Source organism: Tupaia chinensis, unplaced genomic scaffold (genome assembly GCF_000334495.1).
Source record: "Tupaia chinensis unplaced genomic scaffold, TupChi_1.0 Scaffold000085_1, whole genome shotgun sequence".
In the NCBI taxonomy this organism is placed as follows: domain Eukaryota; kingdom Metazoa; phylum Chordata; class Mammalia; order Scandentia; family Tupaiidae; genus Tupaia; species Tupaia belangeri.
The window spans coordinates 7,323,016-7,349,817 of NW_006159547.1; the positions used below are offsets into that span (position 1 = coordinate 7,323,016).

Here is a 26,802-nt window from a genome sequence, read left to right on the forward strand (position 1 = left end):
GCAACCAACTCTGTTTGGGATTTTATTTTCCAGAGTACTATGCATGCCAGAAGATAGGGGGAAAAATCAATAGAGACAGAACTGTCTTACATTTTTCGTGCTGCAGAGTATTCTTGGCAATGAGAAGTCATGAGGATGACTGAATGAGATACAGGCACTAAGGGGAAATGGAGAAGCAATGCACTACTAGTATATCTGATTCTATTTTCTAGCTTCCACCAGATCCCCATCCCTCACCACATATGCTTACCTCATCATTTCACTAATAATTTAATATCTGCATTGTGAACATGAACTCTGAGTTCTAAGAACTTTATTCTTATTTTCTTTTTCTAAAAGGATTTTTTTATTATTTTAATTTATCTTATACATTCAATCAGTATACATCACTTAGCTTGTAAAGTGCATTTACCCAACATGAATACACTTCATGACAGGCCAGTTCAGGATACTACACACATTATCATCAACAGATAATAATCAAATGGATTATATTCTTATATTCTATTTCAAGATTTTGCAAAATAGTATGGCTCTGTAGATCTGTGTACTTATTAAAAGGAAGGGCAGAAACTCACATGAACCTAATTTGTTGGCAAAGCATACTAAGTGCTTGAAATCATCTAATATTTTTTATAGATATTCCTGTATAATGTCCATGTAACTCTGAGATTCACTGAAAAATTTTTTTTTCAGGGACCAGCAGTTGGCATAATGGCTATGTCGCTGGACTCCCATGTAGTTGACTGCAATTTGACTTCCAGACCCGTTGGTTTAAACTCATGCTGGGCGTGTATGCGTGCGTGCCCAAGATCCTGAGAGGAGAATGGAGGAGAAGGGATTGCGGCGTTACCATCCCCCCTGGGGGGTGATTTCTCGCTTTCTGTATCTCTGTCTTTTTCTGTCTTTCTGGCAAGCACACAGACCCTATAGCAAAAATCTCTCCCAAAAAGTATTTTTTTCAACCAATATTTATTGAGAACAATAAAGTTGGTAAATGTGCATTCTAATTCTAGAATCAGTGGCTAGAACATGAACAAAGAATTAAACCATCCCTGACATCAAGAAGCTTATGTTCTGTTGAAGGAGAGAGACCATAGACAAATAAAGAAATTAAATATAAAATAGAAGGTGATAAGTGCTATGAAGCAAAATGAATCGAGTTAAGGGGTAAGGATATTGGCAATATAACTTTTAAAAAGGGTTGTCAGAGAAGTCCTTGCTGAGAGGATGACATTTGAGTGAAAACCTGAAAGAAGAGAAAGATTAAGCTTTGTAGGCATCACAATTATTAATAAGTAAATGTCTGTGTGATTGGAGGTAAACTACATAAAAATTCATTAATATCAGTATTATAGAAATTATTAATAGAATAAAAATGTACTGTTCTAGTACTATTGTTCTAGTACTACTCTGTTTACTTTTAGAAGCAGATTTTACAAAGCACTTGTAAGCTATTTTAGTTAACTTTATTTATTTATTTACTTACTTATTTAGAAGGACAGAGAGAGAGTGAGTGCAAGCTGCCAGGGCTGGGACTCGAACCGCAGTTGAACATGTTAGAGTCCATCACCCTTAACCACCACGCCACCTGCTGGCTCCCCTATAAGCTATCAATCTAACAATGATGGGAGATTAGAATAAGAACTCTGATATGAAAGTGTAAAAGAACATACAATATAGTGTGTTCAGAATTATAAACAAAATCTAGTATTCGGATGTAACCAAGCAGAAATTAGCAACTTTTAAAGGTATATGGTAGCTTAAAATATGCACATAGTATAACAACATGAGACTTGTTACTCCTCATTAATGTAAATGTATCACTAGAATTTTTAGAGATAATTGTGCTACCTGGGGGAGTGATTATGCATCTGTGATGACTAATAGAGCTCACATGTAAAACACCACAACTTCGGTAAGAGTGAATCTTGTGTATTACTCACCATTTAAAACCTGTTATCAAAAATATTAAATTAGAAACTCAATACCTTTTTTGAGCTGTTATTAAACTTACAGTATTAGATATTAATTTTATTCTTCATTTCTCTTTTGCTGTAAGAGACTATCATTTTCTATTTGAAAGTTAAGAAGTCCAAAATTAACTTTTTTATTTTATTATGGCATATCTACAAATTCATTGGAACAGTCTAATGAAAGAAGTCACAGGATAGTTCAGGAGGTCATAAAAATCTTAAGTCCTTAATAAAATGAGACTATTCCTAGTGATTCACTTCATTTTCTAAATATTGAAATATTCAAGTAAATAGCTCACTGTGTTTTCCTTTGGTCATTTCATTTTTATTATTATTCTATAAAGTGCTTTGTAATCCAGTTACTACTGTTGGTACAATTCCCTATGCATAAACTCAATTAAACTTTTAAAATTCTAATCACACATCGAATAGACACAGGATGCCTGAACATTAATTAACTGAAAAGTAAATCAGTTGATGAAAAAGTTTAATTTAACATTAACTTTCATAGTGAGGAGATGCTATAAAAAGTATATTCATATATTTCAATGAACAGAGACTTTAGCAGAGAGAAAATATTCTTCTGCCATAGCAAATTTAAATCACTATAAATATTTTATAAGTTCAGTTTCCCAAAAAGGTAGTCAGTGGCTAGAACATGAACAAAGAATTAAACCATCCCTGACATCAAGAAGCTTATGTTCTGTTGAAGGAGAGAGACCATAGACAAATAAAGAAATTAAATATAAAATAGAAGGTGATAAGTGCTATGAAGCAAAATGAATCGAGTTAAGGGGTAAGGATATTGGCAATATAACTTTTAAAAAGGGTTGTCAGAGAAGTCCTTGCTGAGAGGATGACATTTGAGTGAAAACCTGAAAGAAGAGAAAGATTAAGCTTTGTAGGCATCACAATTATTAATAAGTAAATGTCTGTGTGATTGGAGGTAAACTACATAAAAATTCATTAATATCAGTATTATAGAAATTATTAATAGAATAAAAATGTACTGTTCTAGTACTATTGTTCTAGTACTACTCTGTTTACTTTTAGAAGCAGATTTTACAAAGCACTTGTAAGCTATTTTAGTTAACTTTATTTATTTATTTACTTACTTATTTAGAAGGACAGAGAGAGAGTGAGTGCAAGCTGCCAGGGCTGGGACTCGAACCGCAGTTGAACATGTTAGAGTCCATCACCCTTAACCACCACGCCACCTGCTGGCTCCCCTATAAGCTATCAATCTAACAATGATGGGAGATTAGAATAAGAACTCTGATATGAAAGTGTAAAAGAACATACAATATAGTGTGTTCAGAATTATAAACAAAATCTAGTATTCGGATGTAACCAAGCAGAAATTAGCAACTTTTAAAGGTATATGGTAGCTTAAAATATGCACATAGTATAACAACATGAGACTTGTTACTCCTCATTAATGTAAATGTATCACTAGAATTTTTAGAGATAATTGTGCTACCTGGGGGAGTGATTATGCATCTGTGATGACTAATAGAGCTCACATGTAAAACACCACAACTTCGGTAAGAGTGAATCTTGTGTATTACTCACCATTTAAAACCTGTTATCAAAAATATTAAATTAGAAACTCAATACCTTTTTTGAGCTGTTATTAAACTTACAGTATTAGATATTAATTTTATTCTTCATTTCTCTTTTGCTGTAAGAGACTATCATTTTCTATTTGAAAGTTAAGAAGTCCAAAATTAACTTTTTTATTTTATTATGGCATATCTACAAATTCATTGGAACAGTCTAATGAAAGAAGTCACAGGATAGTTCAGGAGGTCATAAAAATCTTAAGTCCTTAATAAAATGAGACTATTCCTAGTGATTCACTTCATTTTCTAAATATTGAAATATTCAAGTAAATAGCTCACTGTGTTTTCCTTTGGTCATTTCATTTTTATTATTATTCTATAAAGTGCTTTGTAATCCAGTTACTACTGTTGGTACAATTCCCTATGCATAAACTCAATTAAACTTTTAAAATTCTAATCACACATCGAATAGACACAGGATGCCTGAACATTAATTAACTGAAAAGTAAATCAGTTGATGAAAAAGTTTAATTTAACATTAACTTTCATAGTGAGGAGATGCTATAAAAAGTATATTCATATATTTCAATGAACAGAGACTTTAGCAGAGAGAAAATATTCTTCTGCCATAGCAAATTTAAATCACTATAAATATTTTATAAGTTCAGTTTCCCAAAAAGGTAGCAATGACTTAGTTTCTTATCTTCACATTGCTCTCCTAAAAACCATACAAAGCATCAAGGAGAAAGAAGCCAGAAAATGGAGCATTCACAAACTACAAATTCTATTAAACTGTAGTAAGTATGGAAATTCTGGAAACTATGTACATGCAACAAAAGCCCATGATACCCTTGGAACATGAAGGAGCAGCTGCTGGGTGCAGTTTAACAGGGGCAGGTGGGAAGTTTTGACAGCAAATACAAGAAAGTAATTTCTCTCAGGGGAAAATTCCTATTCAGAGTAGGAATTAGGAAACTTACTAAAGGGCCATCAGGTCTCACAGTGAAGATGCTGGATTCCCATATGGCCAACTGCAGTTTGAGTCCCAGATCTGGCAGTTTGCTTTCTCACTTTCTCTCTCATCTGTCTCTCTGGTGACTACATGTACCTTATAGCAAATTTTTAAAATGGTAATAATAAATTAAATAATTTTTTAAAAGAGAAAACTTACTTTAAAAATTCCCAAAATAACTGTTCAAGTAATACAAGTGTTAGATATAAATGAGTGAGATATTGAAGAAAACAAGTTCTTGAGCTAAATGTATACTCAAAGGTAAAGTAAAATCATTCAAAAAGGGCATTATTTTAAAAGAACAAAATAACAATAAATTATTCAAACATGTAATATAGAGGAAAGAAAACAGTTTACAGAAAGTATGAAAAAGAAAAAAAATAGGATCCAGCAGAAAAATTATTTATAAAATTTTATAAAAGAAATATAATTTGGGGGAACCAGCAGTTAGCATAATGGCTATGTCTCTGGACTCCCACGTAGTCGACCACGGTTCGCGTCCCAGACCCGGTGGCTTAAAACTCACGCTGGGCACGTGTGCGTGCGTGCCCAAGATCCCGAGAGGAGAATGGAGGAGAAGGGATTGCGGCATGACCATCCACCCTGGGGGGTGAATTCTCACTTTCTGTCTCTATGTCTCTCTCTGTCTGTCTGGCGAGCGCATGCGCCCTATAACAAAAACCTCTCAAAAAAAAAAAGAAAGAAAGAAAGAAAAAGGAAACAAAGAGAAATATAATTTAAAAATAATTTCAATATTGGAGCAGGTAGCTAGCACAGTGGTTGAGATGCAGGACCCCCAAATGGCCGACCATGATTCAAGTCCCTGACCTGGTGGTTTGCTTTCCCTGTTTCCCTCTCTAGAGAACAAAGGGCTTTATATCACGTTGGGAAATGAGATACTAACAGTTGATTGTAATAAGGGAAGAAGGCATGGCATTTAGTAATACGGAAATGCTATAAAAACTATAAAGAAAATCATTGTGACAATGAATGGAGTTTCAGTGGAATGTGAGGTACAGAAACCTGAGAGAATGGAGAGGAAGAAGCCAGACAAGCGTAAGCACAGATAATCCTGTGGTGTTTGGCTGTGAGGCCAACAAAATATAAATAAATATATTTTGTGCCAAACAATCCAATTTCTTTAATACCGACATTAGAATAACTAGAACTGAAAAGATAGTACACCAGGGCTGGTGGGTGGTTAAGGGCTCTGGACTTCCACATGGTTGACCATGGTTTGAGTCCCAGACCTGGTGGCTTGCTTGCTCTCTCTCTCTCTTTCTCTGACTCATTCTCACTCTGTCCTTCTTTGGTCAAATTAAAAAATAAATAAATAAATGAAAGTTAAATAAAATAATTCTTTAAAAAAAAATAGTACACACAACGACTGAATCTGTTACTATAAAACTTAGTTGTTTTGGGACCAGCAGTTAGCGTAATGGCTATGTCGCTGGACTCCCATGTAGTCGACCGCGGTTCGAGTCCCGGACCCGGTGGCTTAAACTCACGCCGGGCGCGTGTGCGTGCGTGCCCAAGATCCCGAGAGGAGAATGGAGGAGAAGGGATTGCGGCGTGGCCATCCCCCCTGGGGGGTGATTTCCTGCTTTCTATCTCTCTGTCTCTCTCTGTCTGTCTGGCGAGCGCACACGCCCTATAGCAAAAACCTCTCCAAAAAAAAAAAAAACTTAGTTTTTTTTTTTTTTTTGTTCCTAGTAGGTAGAAAGTATTGTACCAGAAGATTCTAGAAAGGACTAAATTCTAGTCTATTTATATAAGTTTGTAGTCTAGTTTTGAGAACTTAGTCCTTCATTGCATTGCTAATAGAAATACCTAAGTCTGGTTGATTTTTTTTGTTTGATTTTTGTTTTGTTTTGTTTTGTTTGCTATAGGGTGTGTGTTCACCAGAGAGACACAGCAAGAGAGAGAGAGAGAGATAGAGGAAAGTGAGAAATCCCTCCCCTCCCTGGGAGGATAGCTATGTTGCAATCTCTTGTCCTCCAGAGTCCTGCTAGGATTTTGGGCTGGGGTCATTTTCAAGCCAACAGGTCTGGGACTCAATCCATACATCCAGCTGTGTGGAATCCAGTACCTTAATCTCCATACCACCTGCTGACCCTAGAGACTGGGTGATTTATAAAGAAATAGAGGTTAATTTAGCTCATAGTTTGAAGGTCTGAGCTCCAGGGGTCAAGTTCCAGAGAGAGTGTAACATGGTGGACAGCATGATCATGAGAAGAGCATGGTCTGTATTCATGTTTCTGTGACTCGTTCTGTTCTCATTCCCTCTGCATGTCTACCCACCAGAATTCAACCACAGGGGCCTCACCCAAATGCTATTGTCAGAACCAAAAGCCCCACTCTGGGACACCATTAAAGAATTAAGCTTTCACTTAACACTTCTACAATACAAGGAGGTCCCAACACATTATTTTGTGTGTGTGGGGAGGGATATACAAAATATGAACCTTTTGGGGACAAGCCATTGTCCAAACCATAACAGAAATTAAAGCAATTAAAAGAATAGAAAAGAAGGTTTAGGACTAGAACACATTTTTGTCCTGGAAAATAAACCATAGCAGCAGAATTTCCTCCATAATTTTTTCTTGTAGGCCCCAGTTTAAAGTTTACCCCAGTGAAATATATGCTAAAGCTTTTTAAATTGTGTTATGTCTAGAAAATAAAGGTAGGTATATTTAAATATGTTATACCATGATCATGTGTAATGTCTCTAAATAAAAGGCAATTATTTTGACTACTTCAGACAGTAATGAAATTAAACTATAAATTTTTCAAGGAAAAGTATTGATATTCAGAATTTCCATTCGAATACCAAAATTCTTATTCCTTCTCTAAACATTGACCTAATTTTAGTAAAATTCTTGGAGAATGCAAATAAATCAAAATCTTCAAATGCTAGGAAAGAAGACCTGAGATAGTAAAATGGAGACTTGAAAAGAAAAGTTGCAGAATGAAGTACTGGTGATTTAGATAATTGGCACAAAACTACTTTTTATTTCTTAATTAACTGTAAATGTAGACGGAAAATTATTTTATTGCTATCTACCCTGTGTAAGGTACTATGACATTAAGTGTGAGGAGTACATAGAGAAGTAAGAAACAGTCTGTCCAAGAGCATTTTATAATCATAAATCTCCATTTATTGTAGTACAAATCTCTGGAATAAGTTATCTCCACTTCAACTTAACTGTAAAATATCTTTTTTTTTTTTTTTTGAGAGAGATTTTTGCTATAAGGCGCATGCACTTGCCAGAAGAGAAAGACATAGAGACAGAAAGCAAGAAATCACCTCCCAGAAAGCACACCCCACCCCACCCCCCATGCCACAATCCCTTCTCCTCCATTCTCTTCTTGGGATCTTGGGCACTCACGCATATGCACCTGGTATGAGTTTAAGCCACCAGGTCCGGGACTCAAACCACAGTGGACTACTTGGCAGTCCAGCAACATAGACATTATGCCAATCACTGGTCCTTGCAAAATGTCTTTATATTAAAGAATATTTTTATTGCACATAGGATTCTGATTTCTTTTAGTACCTGTCAGTTTGTTATTGTGTTGGGTGATTTATAACAAAGTAGAGGTTAATTCAGATTGTGGTTTGAAGATCCAGACTCCAGAGGCCAACTTTTCCTGACACTTAATATGGCGGAAGGCAGGCTCTTGAAAAGTGTAGCTGCCCATAAGTTTGTACCTGTTTTGGTTTCCCTTTCCTCCCATATATACACATCAGAGCTCAATTACTGGCACCCCACCCTAATGATTTTATCACATCCAAAAGCCCCACTTTAGAAGACCTTGAAGGAATTAAGTTTTTACTTAATATCTTTACAGCACATGAATCTGTGGGAAACATACAAACCAAAGCATTCTGAACCTGGCTCCAAAATGTTTGTACTTTTCCCCATACAAAGTTCATCTCAATGATCCCGAAAGTTTCAACTATATACAACACTCACTCTGAAGTCTCAAGTTCGGTTTCACCTGAGACTCAAGACAAACACCTAGCTGTGAGCCTATGAAATCAAAACAAATTCCATACTTCCAAAATGCAGTGGTCAGACTTGAGTGGGATATAATTCCCATTCCACTAGAAGAAAAGAGTAACAGGCCCCAGGCAAGCTGAAACTGGAAATGGCCAAATTTAATCCTGATCCTTCATGTGCCATCTCTTAGACATATTGAGGGGGATGGGCCCCCAAAGCATCAGGCAGCCTTGTCTTTCTGGACCTGTTTAGTGCAGTCCAGACTGCAAGTTTCTTTAGTTGGCGTGTCTTGTCTGCGGTTCTTTCTGGCTGGTGCTGGACACTGTTAGTTCCACAGTCCTGGGGTCTAAAGGGTGGTACCACCTCTGTGGCTTCACTAGACTTGGCCTTACTACAGGCTCTATCTTGTGGTCCACCCTAATCATAGATCTCTGCTTGAGCTCTTGGGCTTTTCAGTGTGTCCTTTTACATCTAGGAGGAAGTTGCCATGCCTTCACAGTTTTTGCATTCTGTACTCCTGCAGAATTAGTACCACGTGTAGTTCCACATGGATGCAGATGCTGCCATCACCACTGCCAAATCCTATAGCTCATGTCTTCTGGATCACTATATAGAATTGTACTTAGGGCTGCTTGAGTCATGGCTGGTGTAACCAAGCAATTCAGTGGGATGTGGGGAGTTCCAGGTTGCACAGAGTGATGTGCCCACCTTGAGTCTTTTCCTGGGAACAATTTTGCTTTCCATGGTCTCTGATCTCTCTGAAGATCTCATAAAACCCCAGGGGGTGTTTCTTTTATTTTCCTGACTATTTTCACCTGGATCTCTCCCTCTCTCTTTTTTAATAATTTTTATTTCAAGTTCTTTTGTACATTCAATCATATATTTCACTTAGCTTGCAAAGTGAATATTTCAACATGTATATACATTTCTCACCAGTCCAATTAAGAATACTATATACATTATCTTCAACAGAAAATAACCCATTTCTTTGTCCCATGAATGCCTTGCCTCTATTTTTCTCCTTAATTTCCTTCCTCACACCCTTCTGGATCCCTTTTATCTGTAGTAATCTCTTTAGAAACAAGTCTCTCTGAAACACTTTCAAACTTTGTTAACCACACTTTTTCATTTTTGCCACATAGCCAGGCTGTGAATTTTCCAACTTTTCCTACTCTGCTTCTAATTATCAATTTTATCTTTAAATCTTGTTTATCACTCATTTCACTAAAAGCAGCTAATAGTAACCACATAGTTCTGTCTAAATTTTGACTTGAATTTTATTTGCCAGATCTGCACTACTCTTTCATTCAAAATCAATAAAATCTTAGGACACAAATATTTGCAGCCAATTTCTTCCCTATGGTGAATGGATGAACTTTTCTCCAATTTCCAATAAGATATTCCTCATTTTTCTTTCAAACCCCCTCAGAACGGCTGAACCCTACTATTCATATTCCTATTAGTATTCTACTTACAATATTTAACAAATCTCTAAAACGTTATAATTTCTAAACTGTTCTTTTTTCTGAGCTGCCACCGTAATCTAGGCTTTTGCTAGACCTCTCTAAATTCCTGTTCATTACTTAATTGCAAAGCTATTTTCATATTATTAGATATCTGGAGCAACACAATCCCATTTGACTACGCCAATTTTCTGTCTTTGTCTATTGCATGGCTTACATAAATACCTTCTATAAAGAAATAGAAATTTTGGCAAGGTGGTTAAGGCATTGGACTTCCATAGGGTTGACTACAGTTCAAGTTCCGAACCTAAAAGTTTGCTTTCCTACTTTCTCTTTCTCTCTGTCTCTCTCTGGTCAAATTAAACCAGTAATAATGATGATAATAAATAAAATAATTCTTAGAGAAAAAATAAACAGAAATGTATTCAACACAGAGTTGAAGTTCCTAGTATCAGAGACCAACTTCTCGTGAGGCTACAACATGGCAGAAGGCAGGGTTTTGAGAGAACTATCCATAAACTTATTCCTGTCTTGGTCTCCTTTAGTTCTTGTACATCCACCAGAATTCAGTCATAGGGGCTCTACCCTAATGACTTTATTACACCCAAAAGCCTCCACCCAGGGGCACCATACTGCAAGAGATTCTTTCCTTAACACCTTTGGAATATAACCGAGTCCCAATACATAAATCTTCAGGAGATGTCAAAACCATCAGGAGTGTCTTAGAGATGGCATTTCATTTTTACTCCTTTTTATATTTTTTGTGTTCAGAGGAGGATTCAGGCCACACAACTCATGACTTAATTTTCCTTTTGCTACTTAAGATACACTATTTTTTTTTTTGAATGGTTTTTGCTATCAGGCACATGCGCTCACCAGAAAGACAGAGAGAGACGAACAGACAGAAAGCGAGAAATCGCCCCCCAGCGGGGGATGGCCACGCCACAATCCCTTCTCTTCCATTTTCCTCTTGGGATCTTGGACATGCATGCATATGCATCCAGTGTGAGTTTAAGCCACCGGTCCAGGACCTGAACCACAGTCGACTACATGAGAATCCAGCGACACAGCCATTATGCCATCTGCTGGTCCCAAGATACTCTATTTTTTATATATATTGGTGATTGGATTATGATACCCCTAGGTATGCTGTCTTTATATATATATATATATCCTATGGAGATTTAGCTGAATTTCTTGTTTCTCACCAAATTTGTGAAATTATTTTAAATATGTTTCTGCTCTATTCTTCCCCTCCTTTCTTTCTAGAACTCCACTCACATATATTTCAGACCACTTGGTATTCGTCAGTGTGCTGTGGCTCTGTTAATTTATTTTACAATGTTTTTCTCTATCCTCAGATTAAATAATTTCAATTGTTCTGTGTTCAGGTTCACTGATACTTTCTTCTGTTGTCGCCAATCTGCTGTCAAGCTCATTGAACATATTTATAGTAGCTCCTTAAAAGTCTTTGTCCATGGTTCAAGTCCCAGACCTTGTAACTTAAAAATCATTCTGGGCACATGTGAGTGTATTCTAAAAATGCCAGGAGGAGAACAGAGAAGAAGGGATTGTGGTGTGGCCATACCTGGGGGGTTGATTTCTCACTTTCCCTCTCTAAATCTCATTCCGATGAGCACATTTGCCTCTATGGGAAACAAAACAAAACAAAACAAAAGCCCTTGTCTGCTATTTTCAATATCTTGGCTACTCAAGGATTTTTCTGTTAAATTTTAAAATTTTATTTGACAATGTGCTATATTTTGTGGCTTCTTTGAAGTCTAGTTCATTTTATTGCAGATTAGGCATTAGGTGGGAAAGTTGTAAGAACTAGCATTTTATCTTTCTCTGAAAGTTGTTGCTTTTGTTCTATCAGACAGTAAAGTTACTGGTTATTTACCTCAAGTTTGTGGAGGCTTGGCTTACTATTTTGTTACATTGTTTTAGTATCTAAAACATACTATTTATTAAAACAATAGTCATTTTTTTACTAAATCTAGCTGAGATACAGTTTGGACCAGGTAAGTAAAAAAAAAACAAAAACACTCATTAATTGAAACATAGACCAGGTAAGTGAAAAAAACAAAAACACTCATTAATTGAAACATTTTTAAAATGCATGTTCAAACTGAGAGAGAGGGGAAGTAAGAAAATATGCTGCTTTTTCATTGCTCATAAAATTAAATGCAACCTCTTGGGATTGAGAGACATCCTAGGTCCATCCCAGAGGAGCTTTCTAGTTTTATCTGTGTTATAGTATACTACTATCCAACGGTAGAACCTAACTGAGCTAAAGACTTTTGCAAATGCTGTTTACTATACCAGAGATTTTCTTGTAGTTAATTTATTTTAAATATTGCTCACCTGTAACTCCTTCATAAAACATGTCCTAATTCTATTAGACAACAATAAATCCTGCACCAAAGACCTTCCACAATATTTTATGTTGCTATAATATATTTTATCTCACCATATCATTTCTCTAGAAAAATTCCTCTTAAGTGTTATTTCATCCATTCAGTGACAACTACCTTGTATGTTCTAGGTATCAGGCCTGTCTGGGTGTTCAGAATGCAGTGATTAAAGCAATAGAAATAATTTCTGCCCTCAGAGTCTGCTGAGTATTATATCCAGATCTTATCTTCAGAAACAGTACTAAATAATGGTCAATGGGATGGAATTTGGGAATTAGATCACCTTGTTTGAATCCCATCTTTACTATTTATAAGCTGTGTATCCCTCAGCAAGTTACTTAAGTTCTCCATGTCCCATTGTCACCCCTTGCAAACTGTAAGGAGTAAAATTTCACAATTTTGGATTTTTGTTTGTTTTTGAGGATAAAATGAGTTAAAACATGGAAAGTATTTAGAATGGTGCTTGGTATCTTAAAAACTCAATAATTGATGTTATCATTTTGTCACTCAAACCTAGTATGAGGTCTAAAATGTAACAGCTGATGACTCTATATTGATGAATGAATGATGTAGGAATAAGTATGTTTCTGAATTTAAAAATACATGTCACATATCAAAACTTTATGTTTCTTATTTCTTGTCAAATTATATAAGATGCTCTGGTTAGGAACTGTTACAAGAAGAAAAGAGCTAACTGCATTAATTTCATTTGTTAATATAGTGACTAAATTTACCCCTTATGTGTTGCTACCTTTATTTTCTCATTTATTCCTTCAACAAACAATTTTGGTGCTCTTTTCCATTAATAAATAGAAAGTCCTTTTAATTAGGAACTAGACAGAAAAATGATATGCATTTATTTATATAAAATAAAATATAGTATGCAATGACTACATGTAAAAAAGAATCACCCACTTGAAAGCATTCACAAACTACTTTAGCACATAGTTTAAATTATATGAAATTACCAACATCTTAATGGTTTTGACTAAGCAAATGTTAATTTCATATGGATCAAAATAATAGTAACAATATAGCCCATGTATCCTAATAAACTGTCAGTTTAGAAGAAGGGATGACTTTTTATAGGAATAATCAAAGATGACTTTAGAAAATAAGGCAATTAAAATAGATCTGAGGAAAAGACTGAGAAGAAAGTGGTTTAAAGAAATGATTCTCCAAAAGTGGCTATACAATTGTAGAGACAGAGAAGAAAGTGGTAAAGCAATGATTCTCCAAAAGTGGCTATACAATTGTAGATAAGCATAAAAAATAACGATCAGAAAATAGCTAACCTGAAAGATCAGTGGTCAGGTGTTTTAAAAGAGTAATTATCTGGAAGCCAACCAGCAGTGCAGCAGCAACAAAATGCTCTGTGATGCTGAACCCACTTGACACAGTCCCGGGTTCATATGCCAAGGCCAGCCTGTACATCCTGAGCACACATGTGTATGCCCATGATCCAGTCTGACTGAGAGTCGGGTGTTGAATGTGGAATGACAGACAACCTGTTGGGAGTCTTTCTCTCAGAAATAAATAAGTAAACTTTCAAAAAGTAGGTTATTCATTTTCTTTTCTTTTTTTCTCTATAGTAGCCAGTTCTCTAAAGTTGTGGCTAAATAAAAAGAAAATAGCTTAAGGCAGAGAATCTTCAAGTAATGAAGTAAGGGAGATTGTAACTTAAATTTTACAGACCTCAGTAATTTCGAACATCTATGTTACATGGGATAATATTTCCCTTGGGTAATTTTTACTTAATATAATTTCTGAAACTCCAAATGTAAGCAGTTTTTCAATTCTATGTTGCATGGCACTAAAATGTTCTTTATGAACTCAGAAAAAAACACAATTTTTATTTTCTTGATCTACTTAGATAATGCATTTAGTACAATGCAACAATATGTATTTCAAGGAGTCCACTCTTCGTTCAAAATAATTATTTAATGAATAGGAGAGTGCAAGACCAGAGCCGCAGGACACTCAATACTTACAGCACTACATGAAATTAAAAACACTGTGTGAATTTAAAAGAAGTACTTTCAGTAAATTTCATGCTTAAAATGCAAATGATTTGAACTCTAATTAAAGATAGACTGTTTGTTGATTTTTCTCACTAGAAGACCTGAGTTTATGCTTTTTGTAAATGGAAATTTCAAGTGATGTATGTGCTATTTATAATAACTCCACTTCGGTAAGGAAGAATTTAGATTAGAATTCATATTAACTTGTAAGCTTTTAATACTGACAATGTTATTTCTGTATCTGCATATGACATGAAAATAAGTAAAATACCTAGTCATTTTTTTGAACAAAATGTCATATTATTACTAAAATAATATAGTTTGTCTAATATATTAGTTCAAAATTACCCTAGTATTCTAACCAATGTGGACATTATTCTCTTACAGATATTGGGTCTATTCCTGAAACAATTATAAATAAAAGGGAATCTACTTGTTATTGGTTACTTCAGGAAAAACTGAGGAGATAATGGCATTTTGATGTGCAAATACCTTTGAACTGGAATTTAGATGACCTTTGTTCACCACATGGGCAATGAGGGGGGCTTAGACTAGATTGACTTTATCAACCCTAAAGTTCCATGACGCTAGTAGATTCACAAAGAATTTTGAAACTACTACAACAATGGCTTAGTGGCAAACATAAAGCTTATCTTTGCTGGAAGATAAGCTATATGTCATGTCCATTTCTTTCGTTTCTCATACTCAACCTGTACATTTCTCCTGTATTTGGGGAAAAATAACTTCGCACACAGACAAGAGATATTTGTTTAACTGAAAACACTTGCAAATAGTGCAGAAAGAAGACTTAATTCTTCTCTGCATCATAATAAATCAGAAGAAATATTTAAAAATACAGTCTTTTACTTTGAGTAAAGTAGCTGTTTTTATTTACTCCCCCTTACAAAATACATATATATTTGCAGAGAATCAACTATAGGCAAATCTGTGAAGACCCCACAGGAAGATATCTTCCCACATTTAAGTATTTAATGCTAAGCTTCTCTTTCTACTTTTCTGATATCTTTTCTATCAAAGGGAGTTTCTTCTTTTTTTTTCTCAGTAATATTGGGACTGGTTCTCAAATGATTCTTGATTTGGGCAGCAGAAGAGGTATAAGGTATTACTCTAAACAGTGAGAGATACATAGTTTTTAATAATGAGAATCTAAAAAATGAATACATACATAATAAAATCTCAATATTATTGCATATTTAAACAAAAGTTTCTTCCATCAGTCTATCAAGAAGGAAAACAAGTCATAATTTTTGCACTATCACATTAAATTCTTAGATATGTAATTCCTTGGGTCTGGGGCACAAATTCATACTTACATTACTATAAGAATACAAATAGCTTACAAGTTTAAAATTGTGGTCTGTCCAGCCAGTGGCATGGTGATTAAAGTGGCTGGATCTCACATGGTCAACTGTTCAGTATGAATCCCAGACCAGGAGGCTTGAAAAACATACCAGGTGCAGTGTGCTTGCATGCCCCAAATTCCAAAAGAAGTGGAGGAGAAAGGATTGTGATGTGAACCATTGTAGGGTACTTTCTCACTGTCTTCTTTTTCTTTCTGTCTCTCTCCAGTGAGCATATGCATTTTCTAGCAAATTAAAAAAAATAACATGTAATCGGAGGCTGAGGTCTAGATAATGGCCATTAAAGAAATATTTGACAGTAAGAAGCAACAGAAGCATGTTTCTGCTGGGACCAGCAGTTAGCGTAATGGCTATGTCGCTGGACTCCCATGTGGTCAACTACGGTTCAAGTTCCGGACCCAGTGCTTAAAACTCACGCCGGGCGCATGTGCATGCATGCCCAAGATCCCAAGAGGAGAATGGAAGAGAAGGGATTAGGGCATGGCCATACCCCCAGAGGGGGGATTTCTCACTTTCTGTCTCACTTTCTGTCTCTCTCTGTCTTTCAGGCAAGTGCACACTCCCTATAGCAAAAACCTCTCCAAAAAAAAAAAAAAGAAGCATGTTCCCTGCCAACTTCGGTATCAACAAGTACCTATCCAGGCTGACAGAGTGAAAATGTTCAGAAGGCATAGCCTTCTGCTCGGATTCTTCATACACAGTGTGTGAAACATTGGTAATGCTTGTCAAGATACAACACTCTCTGAGAACATTCACCTTAAGCTTGTGGAAGACCATTGAGCATGGATGCATGTCTTAGCATGCACGACCTCCATTGGATCCTTCACTAAACCTTCCAGTATCTTTCTGTATCCTCCAAGAGAACCCAAATCAAAGCAAAAGAGAAAAATCATCAATAGACCAGAAAACAAAATTTTCATCACTTTACAGAATGATGTAAAGTGAAAAACCTTTTTCTTTATACTTAGTAAAAGCAAATATCTCTTTGGTTGATTGGATAAGATGATAATGCAATATGTCTAAAGATTGTTTCAAATAAGTAAAAATTTTGGTATAACCTTTTAATTTTTTTTAATGTTTTATATATTCAATCACTGTATATCATTACAGCTTGTAAATGAATTTTTTCAAAATTAATACAGTGTACATTGGCCCAGTCAAAGATATTATCATACACATTATCAGCAGATAATTTTCCATTTTTGTGTCCCCTAAATGTTTTGCTTCTTTATTTTTCTTCTTAATTCCTTTCTTCTCACCCTCCCCACTAACTATTGTTAATAGGTAAATAAGACATTACATTATGTATGTCTTACATTATATAAGACATAATGATGTATTAAAAGTGAAAATTTCAAAATATTCAATCTCTTCTCTTTCTCTCTCTCTCTCTCTCTCACACACACACACACATACACACATATTTTTCAGATGTTAAAATTGGACTGGACGCTATGTATTTGTGTACAGGAAAAAAAGATTGTGACTGGAAAAAAGTAGTGAGAAAAAGAGAGAAATTCTAGTGAACCCATAGAAAGCAAATAATGAGTGAGTTAATGATTAGTACTAGAATAGTAGCAACAATAATGGAAATAATTGGGAAATGTTAGGATAAACAAATATAATAATGAGACAGGAAAAGGACTTAATATGTTCAGAGAGTCTTACTAATTTGATCACATTATACACAAATTAAATCTTTCATTTTTAATTCTTCAATTAAAGATGCTAGCAGTGGGACAGTGGATGGTGTGGTGGTTAAGGGCATTGGACTCTCACATGACCATTTGCTGTTCAAGTCCCAGATCTGGTGGCTTACTTTCCCTCTCTCTCTCTCTGCCCCTCTCTGGTCAAATTAAAATAAGTAAGTAAATAAATAAATAAAGTTAAATAAAATAATTCTTTCAAAAAAATATGCTAGTAGGTTGTTAGTCTGAAGAGGCATTCAGCAAGAGATAACTGAGATTTTGAGTGGCTTAAAAACTATATTAAGCAAGTGTTAAGCTGTGAGGTTTCAAAATATTAAGCCTTAGTCTTCATTACCTTTTGTTTTCAGTCAGCAGACGTTGGCCTTTCTAACTAAAACAGAAACAGAAAATGTGCAAAGCAAGAATTTTAAAAGTGATTTTTAAAACATCTAGGGTGGTGGAGCTTATTTAAATATTTATTAGAGTCTATACAAGGTCTTGAGAACAATGATTTTATAGTAGAATGGTTTATATGTTCAGTGTAGAGATCATATACTTGCAAAATATTTCCTTTAGTCTGTATGCTGTTGACCTAGTCAACCATACAACCAATTAAGAAAGTAACATATGGGCAGAGGGTGAGATAAGATGAAGGATACACTTCTAAAACCATCGTATTAATTAGTGATGGAAGTAGTCACTTTAGAATTCTTTAGCATAACATTTTTTTAAAGAATTTTTTATTTAATTCCATTTGTTATTTTTATTTCTTTAATTTGGCCAGAGATCCAGAGAGAGAAAGAGAGAGGGGGAAAGGAAAAGCAATAAAGCAAGTCACTAGATTCAGGACTTGAACCACAGTTGGCCATGTGGGAATCCAGAGCCTTTAACCACCATGCTACCTGCCGGCCCCTAGCATAAAATTTTAAAACACATATTAAAGCTCACTAGAAAGCAGGATAACATAATAATTAAGAATAAAAAGTCAGAGTTAGACAAATTTTGGATTGAGTATCTGCTTTGCACTTACTAATAAAATTACCTTTAATTATTTATCCTTTTTTCATTAGAGATATTTGCTATTGGGCCTGTGCACTTGCCAGAGACAGAAAGTGGGAAATCACCCCCGGGAGATATGGCCATACTGCAATCTCTAATCCCTTCTTCTTCTTCTTTTTTTTTTTTTTTGGAGAGATTTTCGCTATAGGGCTCATGCGCTCGCCAGACAGACAGAGAGAGACATAGAGACAGAAAGCGAGAAATCACCCAGCAGGGGGGATGGTCACGCCACAAATCCCTTCTCCTCCATTCTCCTCTTGGGATCCTGGGCATGCACGCACACGTGCCCGGCGTGAGTTTTAAGCCACCGGGTCTGTGGGAGTCCAACGACATAGCCATTATGCTAACTGCTGGTTCCCACAATCCCTTCTTCTTCATTCTCTTCTCAGGATTTTGGACAGACACACACAGTCGCTCAGCTTGAGTTTCAAGCCACCAGGTATAGGATTTGAATAGCAATCAACCATGTGGGAGTCCAGCGCCTTAATCACTATTCCCCCTGTTGACTCCAGCTATTTATCTTTTTAATGTCTTAATTTCCTAACCTATGCTATACGATTCTTGTGTTGTTTAAATTAGTTTGCTTCTGAAAGTTTCTGACACAATTTAGGATCACTCAAGAAGTAGAAACCAAGATGGGATTAGTCTCAAAACAGATTTATTGCAGAAGGGAATAAAAAAAAGAGAGAGAGAGAGAGAGAGAGGAGAGGCTTCAGACCTTAAAAAATCAGGGCTGAAACCTATGGAAGAAGAGTGGGAAGGGAGAAGGATTGGGTTGAAAGCCTAAATTTGCAGCAGGTTTCAAGAAAATTCTGATCAGATTGATAAGGGAGTCATTGAGCCAACACTATCCAAAGGAGTAATCCCTATTCTCATGGAAATGAGCTTGTCATGTTCAGTAGTAGTCTAGAAACAACAGGGAGTCTGAATTGTATATTTTTATGTTTAAAATAGTATCGAATGTACTGTTAAAGGATTGGTGTTCTTTTATTGCCAGAAGCCACATGTTCTTGCCAGAGAGAGAAAGAGAGAACATTCCCCAGTTGGGCATGGGCATGCCACAATCCTTCCTTCTCTATTCCTCTTTTCCATCAGGATGGTTGGCATGCACCCTCATGGACCTAGCATATCCCTCAAGCCACTGGGTCCATGTGGGATTGGAGTCCCCTAACTGAAGAGCTACAAGGCTGGCCTATGGATTGGTATTTTTATTATTACTATTATAATATTCACCATTATGTTTTAAACATTTTTTCATACAAAGTACCTAACATGTATCTATAGCTCTACATTTCCCATACCAAACACATAGATATCTCTATACATCTCCCAACACTGATCATTTGATATTAAAATTTCCTATCATGATATTGGTGGTTCCATTGAAGACAATTTTTAAACAATCCTGTTCCTCCTCATTAATGCTCTTTTTATGTTAGCGTCCTTTAAAATTTACAGATGTTGTTTAAACATCAGGTATAATTTTATATTTTTATTTTTCCCATTATGTAATTGATATATTTATTATTTTCATAAATATTATCCTAAAGGTACAAATTAAATATTCAAATAAACTCGTAACTAAACAAATCTTGAAACATATTTAGTCTAACCCCATCACACTATTTTGCAGAAAAGAAAATTAAAGCTGACCAAGTATAAATGACTTGCCTTAGTCACAGCATACTAGATAGCCTACTATTGCCATTTCACTTATGAATTAGTCACAATACATTTTTAATTTTTAAACCATACATACATTTTATTTAAACCTTATATAACTATTGTAACAAACTCCATATTCTCTTAAAATTCAAATACATTTGCTAACGCCTTATTGCCTATATTAGTCCATTTTTGTATTGACCAACAGAAATACCAAGATAGGATGATTTATAAAGAACAGAGGTTTATTTGACTCATGATTCTGGAGGCGGAAAAATTTAAGATCATGGGTTCTATACTGTAGTATGGTCAAGAGAAGCAGGCAGGGGAACAGTGACACATGGTGGGGGGAGAGAGAAAGGGAGAGAACAGAATCCTTCCTCTCCACTTCCTCTCTGTCCCTTCCATATTCCCAGCCAATTAGATGGTGCCCACACACATTGAAGGTGAAACTTTCTCTTAAAGGTCTCACCAACTTCTAATACCATTACATTAGGGACCAAATTACAACAAATGAACCCTTGAGGGAAAATCTGTTATCTAAATCTTAGCATACCTATATATTAAAGAGTCTCCAGAATTACTTAAAATACATAAAGGATAAAATAAACGAAAACAGATTTTACATGCAAGCTACCAAAATCTAGACAGTTACTTGATTTCAATTTTTTATATTACATTAGAAAGTTTTGACATTATAATGACCAGAAGAAAATTTATTTTTATTTTATTTTGAAGCATATCCACATGTCATGTTGATAACTTATTTAGGGAATACTAAGTTAACTAGGTGACGACTATTATTTCAATAAAAGGACTATCACAGTCAAGGTTCCTTAGTCTTTTCAAACTTTTTACTAACTCTCTTATTTCAGTTACTGAGATTTTTATTAGTAAAACTGCTAGAAAAAAAGACTTAGAAAAAAATAGCTAAAAAACGCAAAGTAGAGATAAAAACTTTTGGATTATTGGTTATGGTTGATCGGTTATAAGAAATATATTTAAAAACTGTTGAGTATATAATTATTTATAGTTCACTTACCAAACAGCTTCGAAAGACTCTTTGTCAGTATTTAATTTACTTTCTCATTGGTGGTTTCTCATAATTGGTATGAATACTAAGAATGCAGAAAGAGATGACTACTCTGTCTTCTTGTTACTAATCTCTCTCCAGATAATTACTGATCAAATTAGATTAAATTATTTGGAGAGAGATTCTCAATTACAACTAGAGCTGAGGAAAAACAGGATAAATAACAAAAAAAAAATTCCTTAAGAAGGACAATTTACCAAAATGGACTTCGTAAAAAACAGAGTATCTAAATTGCCCTATATCAGTAATTAAAACCATGAGGGGGGCAGCTGGTGGTGTGGTGGTTAAGGCAAGTAGATCCCACGGGGCTAATTGCATAATCTGAGTCCCAAATCCAGGGGCTAAGCACAGCGGGCAAGTGTGCATGTGTGCCCAAGTTTCCAAAAAGAGCTAGAGATAAAGGACAAGGGATTGCATTGTGACCATCTGCTACAGAGAGGGAGAGGGGTCTACTTTCTCTCTCTCTCTCTCCCTCTCTCGCTCTATCTCTGGAGAGCACACATGCCCTCTGAGAAAATTTTTAAAAATTTCTTCAGTGGTGGGACCAGCAGATGGCATAATGGTTATTTCACTGGACTCCCACATAGTCAATCACGGTTTGAGTCCCAGACCTGGTGACTTGAAACTCACGCTGGGCATGTGTGTGTGCATGCCCAAAATTCCAAGAGGACAAAGGAGGAGAAGGAATTGCAGCATGGCCATTTCTAGGAGGGGATGATTTCTCACTTTCTGTCTATCTCTCTGTCTTTCTGGGAAGTACACATACCCAACAGCAAAAAAAATCTCTCAAAAAAAAAAAAAAAAAAACTTCAGTGGTAAGATGTAGTATCTCATGATAAATGTTATTAGCACAAAAAAAGAAAATACACACACACACAAACCTGCATACAAAGGAACTTAAACTTTCAGAAGTGATGAACATACCTATTACTTTGAGTATGGCATGTTTCACTATTGTATGCATCTGACTAAACTCATCAATGTACATACGCGAAATATTTAAAGTTTATTGTATGTCAGTTATACTCAATAAAGTTGTGTGCATACACACACACACATATATATACACACACACAAACATAATTTCACAGAAACACTCTAGTCATCATTAGTGGATTCTTCTAAATATATAAGGAAGAAATATTGTCAAACACACTTTCAGGACACATAAAAAGAGAGATTGCTCCTAATGTATTTTATAAAACCAGAATAAATCTGATACTAACACCCAATAAGGACAATAGAAGAAAGGAAAACTTGAGTCAGCAAGTGTTATGCTGGTGAAGGAGCTGGGCTTCCATGTGGCCAACCTTGGTTCAAATCCTGGTCTGGAGGTTTGAAAATCATGCCAGACACGTGTGCATGCATATCCAAAATCCCGGGAGGAGAATGGAGGAGAAGGGATTGCTGTGTGACCATCACCTTGGGGGATAATTTCTCACTTTTCCTCTCACTGCCTCTAGGAGTATACATATCCTAAGGCAAAAATCTAAAGTAAAAAAAAGAAGAAAAACTACCAACTATCAGCCAATATCTCCCACGATATGAAAACAAATAAAATTATTAAATAAAATATTAGGAAGTCAAATAAAGCAATATATAAAATATATGATATGTCATCATGATGAAGAGGGGTCTATCTATTTTAGTAAGGAATTGGCTTAATATTAGAAAATGTATCAATATAATCAACCAATTAAGGGACCAATTAATAAAAATAATACAATCTTCTCCATAGATTCAGAAATTATTTAACAGTATTAACAATAATTAATAATAATTTTTAAAAACTGTTCACAAATTAGCAATAAAATTAAGCTTCTGAAACTGGGTAAAGGATTTTTAACAAAAAACACCCCACAGTTAATATCATACTTTATGGTGTAATAGTCCACCCTTCCCCGTAGACTGGGAATGACAAGGATGCCACTATTATCACTTCTATTAAACATTGCTCTAACAAATGATATGATTGCATATATATATAAAGTTTATTAATATTAATAGTCATAGATAATCTATTAGAAATCAATTAGGCAAGGTTGCTACATTCAAGGTTAATACCCACAAGTAAATTGTATCTCCCTATGCTCAAAATAGAAATTAGAAAGTAACTTCAAAATATGATTTATAAGAGCACAAAAAATTAAATTTCTAGGAATAAATCTAATAGATGTGCTAGACCTCTGCAACGCAAATGATAAAATGTGACTGATAGACATTTTTAAGAATAATTTTATTTCATTTATTATCATCATTATTGTATGCTTGATTTGACCAGAAAGATACAGGGAGAGAGAAAGGGACAGTAAGAAAGCAAGCCTCCAAGTATGGGACTTGAACCGCAATTGGCCATGTAGGAGTCCAGTGCCTTAACTACCATGCCACATGCCAGCCCCATGACTGAAGGAAGTTTAAAATGGCATAAAGAGAACAACATGTTTCTGATTCAAAGTCTCACTACTTGTAGAGGGCAGAATTCTATAATTAGCACTAATAATTCACCTTCTTGCTTATTCTCCTCCACATGACTGAAGCGGGACCTTTAACTTGCTTCTGACAGAATATAGGAAAGGTGATGGATATCCCTCACATGATTATGTTATGCTGTATGGCAAACGTGAAGGGATTTTATAGATATAATTAAAGTTCTTAATTAGTTGAAGTTAAATTAAGTACAAAGGAGAATGTCCTGTGAGGGCCTGATTAATCAGGTCAACCCTTTAAAGGGAGTTTTGATGGCAGAGAAGGAAGTCAGAGATTCTCTTGTCTCCTGGTCTCAAAGAAACAAGCTGCAGTGAGTTCTATGTGTGCGAGGAACAGATTCTTTTTTTAAAAAATCATTTTGTTTAACTTTATTAATTATTATTTTCCAGTTTGATCAGAGAGAGACAAAGAGAGAGAGGGAAAGTGAGAAAGCAAGCTGCCAGGTCCAGAACTTGCACCATGGTTGGTCATGTGGGAGTCCAGCGCCTCTAACCACCTGCCAGCCCAAGGAACAAATTCTAACAGGATCCGGAGTCTCATCTGAGATCTCAGGCCCCTCCAGAAGTTTGACTGTAGCGTTGTGCTTCCTGGGTGGAGAATCAGATAAACCTTACCTTGACTTCTGACTTTGGAAACTGTGAGTAATAAATTAGTGTTGTTTTAATTTCCTAAATTTGTGCTAATTTGTTACAAAGCAAGAGAAAATGACACTACTATTTAAGGATTTAAAATTTCACCCAAATTGATCTAAAGATTAAACATAATCCAAATCAAAATCCCAGCAGTATAATTTTTAATGGCAGTTAATCCAATTCTAACATTTATAAGAAAATGCTAAGGATTTATGTGTTAAGAAAATCTTAAGGAAGAATAAAGCTGGATTACTTACCCTTCCAGATATAAGATATCAAGACATATTACTGAGCCACAGTAATTGTGAATGCATACAGGGTAATTGTAGTGTTGCAAGAATAGACGTACAAATGGATTAATACACTACAATAACCTATATATGTATGTTTCTCTAGATTTTCATCTGTTTGCTTTTCTTTATGAGATGGAGAGACAGAGAAAAATGAATAGGGGGAAAGAGAGAGAAAGGAAAGAGAGACAAAGATAGGGTATTTTTGATAGTCTCACCATGGTGATCCTCTATCCCAGTCTCTTACTTAGCTAGGATTACAGGTGCATCCAACTGCACCCAGCTGCCAAGAAATCTGAATCCAGGTTTCTCATGCAGCTTCCAGCTTCCCAAGCAGTGAGTACAATCCGTGCCCTATTGTGACTGGGACTGGACTCTATGGTCAGCTGTTTTGTGATAAGAACACAACTGAAATTTGTTGTGACATGAATTTTTTTTTTTATTAAATGGTACAGGATCAATTAGAGAGTCATAAGTAATAACACAAAAGTTAACTTGACAAGATAAAGATCACAACAAAAACCATATCCATCATCGAAAATATTTATCATGATGTTTTGAAGATTCACTTATAATGTGAGTTACTCTCTACAGAAGGATGTGAAGAGACTTTTATAAACATCTTGACTTGGGAGCTGAGTATTGCTCTTCTGAAAAAGAATTCTTAGTTCTTGTTTGTTTTATTATTTTGCACTTGATTACTTGTAAAAATGCATTTTTTAGAGTTTATTTTATTTCTCTAGTGAGAGAGAGCACAGGAGAGAGATGCCCCCAACAGAGTCTGTCATTCTCTTTACCCAGCCCTAAAGCTAGTCAGGCCTACCTGTACCCGACATGTTTTAGATTGACTTGGGATGGGAACCTAGAGTCATCTCTGTGGCTTCCAGTACTGCAGATCAGTACACTACCTCCTGCACTATGGAAGCTAGTCCTAGAAAGAACATTTTTAAAACAGCATGAATACAATGGCAGAATATTTCATAAGACATTATCTTATTACTGCAGTCAGTAGGATTGTTTTCTTGTGGTCTGCCTTTTCTGAGTACGAGAATCTTAATTACAATTTCTGATGGAAGTTCCTATCTTGATACAATTTTATAATATTGGGAAAGTTTCTTTGATTTAAATTATGAGAAATTGCATGAGGATGATTCAACTCACCACAGAACAAAAAAAAAAGTTTGCTTTTAGTTAAGCATAATTAAATAGTCAACTATAAATAATTCATTGATTTCCCACACTCATTACTAAACTGCTTGCTCAGTCCTTACATAGATAGCTCTGGAACTCTGTAAAGCATCGTTTTCCCCCCTTATTCAACTTCTGCTGATCTCTGCATGTCCCATTTCCATCCAATCCTGTTAGGCTCTGATGTAACGCTGCTTGCTCTTATCAGGGACTTCATTACTAATAACTAAATTGATCAGTCTGTGATAAACCATATTTTTTTTACTATAAGATACTTACTTTTAGATATAGCTGAATGAATCATTTATGGACATTTAACCTTAGCAGGTACAATCAGATTCACATTCTAGGAATTGGAAACTATGATTCAGAGACAGGTGGGCAGTCTGTGAAAGTGAGCCCAAAGCTGTAAACTTAGTAATCATGGGACTCCTTCACGTAGAGATTCATGTTAGTTGAAGTGCTCTGGACAAGGAACATAGAAAGTATGTGTGTGTTTGTGTGTGTTTTGGGCGATGGTATAACCATTCTTTCTTGTGATTTACTCAATCTATCACAATAACTCCTTGAAGTACGGATTGCTATAAAAGATAGGCTTACTCAAGTGCTTATAATAATGGAGGACCATAGAAATCTTTCACAAAAAAGTCACCACTTCAAAGACTTAAAGACTTGATATACATAAAAGATTTAAAAGTTTCTGACAAATCATAGAATAGTGGATACTCAATAAATATTAGTTCTGATTATCACTATGGAGAGCTGGGTGGGATAAAATGACACAGAACCTCTTATAACAAAAAACAGCAAGGAGAAAAGGGAAGATGGAGAAAAGAAATTGACATGCCCATCAGAACTTGTGAAAA

At 35.4% G+C, this 26,802-nt stretch overlaps 1 long non-coding RNA gene across 2 annotated transcripts in view; it reads left to right on the top strand.

Moving 5' to 3' along the window:
• Positions 1–2,661: 2,661 nt before the first annotated feature.
• Positions 2,662–26,802, top strand: part of LOC102478073 (uncharacterized) — a 37,037-nt gene continuing 12,896 nt past the window's right edge. For both annotated transcript variants that reach the window (XR_333738.1, XR_333737.1), the window contains exon 1: positions 2,662–2,772. This is a non-coding gene — a long non-coding RNA (uncharacterized LOC102478073). The remainder of the gene's footprint in view (positions 2,773–26,802) is intronic.